This window comes from Martes martes, assembly GCF_963455335.1.
Source record: "Martes martes genome assembly, chromosome: 7".
Taxonomy (NCBI): Eukaryota; Metazoa; Chordata; class Mammalia; order Carnivora; family Mustelidae; genus Martes; species Martes martes.
The window spans coordinates 134,032,432-134,034,500 of NC_137894.1; positions in this window are offsets into that span (position 1 = coordinate 134,032,432).

Below are 2,069 nucleotides of genomic sequence, written 5' to 3' on the forward strand. Positions count from 1 at the left end.
TTTTGTATTTGTATACCAGAAAACATCCTTCCATTAGGCGGAACCATAGGAAATTACTAAAATTCAACCAGTTTTGACCTACAGAAACAGCGATTGCGTGGGGCTCCATCCAACACGATTTTGTTTTAACGGCTACAGAGTAGATGACCCTTTGGGCATGGTGTCATCTCCTCAACCTGCCTCTTGCTACTGGGCCCTGATGTAGTTTCTCCTTTTTCACAATGATAAAAAGGATTACAATGGAAAATTTAGCCCATTCTTTGTGGACATCCCTTCTTAGTTTCTTAGGAGACCTTTCTAGAAATGGGATACATTAGATAAAAGGAATGCACATGTTAAAAGCTTTTGTAGCATCTCGAAGGCGCAGTGTCTGAAAAGCCAGAAGCTGGGCGGTACAAGGGAAATCTCCCCACTCCTGTGGGGATGGGAGTGTCAGGGGCCCTGGGGGGTTACTGCTTCTGCTAAAAGACCACTCACAAGGAGGGAGGCTAGATCAGAAGGGAATTGGAAACCGAAAAGCAGCCGGGCATTTACTGCTTGGAGCAGAGAGAGTTTGCGGAAGCAATTAGGGCTGTACTCCAAAAAGGCCGAACATATGCTGGTTATAAAACCCGAGAGGGCCCGTGGCAGCCTGTAGAATGGACAGAGAAGAATCCCGTGTTCATTACTCTGATACGTGACTGAGTTAAGTTAGGGACAAGGAATGTAACGGAAGATTTTTTTTTCTTTTAGCCTGGATCTCATAGAAGAATTTTACCATTTAAAGATAACATGCAAAGTAGAAGTAACAAAAGTATTGGGCATTTGGGGTGGCTCTGTTGGTTAAGTGTCTGCCTTTGGCTCAGGTCCTTATCTTGGGAGCCTGGAATCAAGTCCTGCCTCGGGCTCCCTGCTGGGTGGGGAGTCTGCTTCTCCCTCTCCCTCTGCCTCGCCCCGCCCCTGGCCCCCCTGGCCCTCACTCCTGCTTCCCCCTTCCCCCCTCATTCTCTCTCTCTCTCAAAATAAAAATAAATAAATCTTAGGGGCGCCTGGGTGGTTCAGTCAGTTGAGTATCTGCCTTTGGCTCAGGTTATGATCTCAGGGTCCTGGGATCGAGTCCTACATCGGGCCCCTTGCTCGGCAGGGAGCCTGCTTCTCCCTCTGCTTGCTGCTCCCGTGGCTTATGCTCTCTCTCTGACAAATAAATAAATAAAATCTTTATAAATACAAAAGATAAAAATAAATAAATCTTTTTAAAAAAGTATAAACTTGTTTTCTGTGTCTGTAAAGGAAGGTGACAATGGCTGCCGCAGGCACCTCCTGGAATTCACAGCCTCATGTCACCTCCTGCCCTGGAGTGCAGGCTGGGACTGGGAGCTTGTTTCTAATGACTAGAATACTACGGAAGGGATGGGGCGCCCCTTTTGAAACAAGATTATAAAAACACTGTGGCTTCTATCTCAGTTGGAAGGTCTCCCAGGAGACGGCCACAGTCCCGGCCAACGCCTCTGCTGCAGTGGGTGACGGGGGCCAGCACCTCCCGGACTCGTGATCCACAGAAACTTGGAGACAACTGGGCTTAGGGTGTAACTTCTGTCCATACAGCTGCTTACGGAGCAGGCGGGTTGCTGGCACTTTGCATGAATAATTCATTTGGTCTTCACCACGACCCTGTGAGGCAGTGCCATTCTTACTCTCATTTTCATCTGAAGAAACTGAAGCCTCCCGCCCCCCCACCACCAAGGGTTAAAAAGCCACAAAGTTAGGAAATGGCAAAGCGGGCATGTGAATCAAGAGGCTCTAGCATGGGAGCCTTGCTCACGTGAATTAAGGTTTAAGAAGAGCTGCTCGTATTTCACAGGATAGAATTGCATCATTTGTCCCCGCCTAAAAAACGAGCAGTTTGGCAAAGGGGGACCGAAGCATCTTAAACGAATCGAAACCTGGGGCGCCTGGGTGGCTCAGTGGGTTAAAGCCTCTGCCTTCGGCTCAGGTCATGATCCCAGGGTCCTGGGATCGAGCCCCGCATCGGGCTCTCCGCTCCGCGGGGAGCCTGCTTCCTCCTCTCTCTCTCTGCCTGCCTCTCTGCC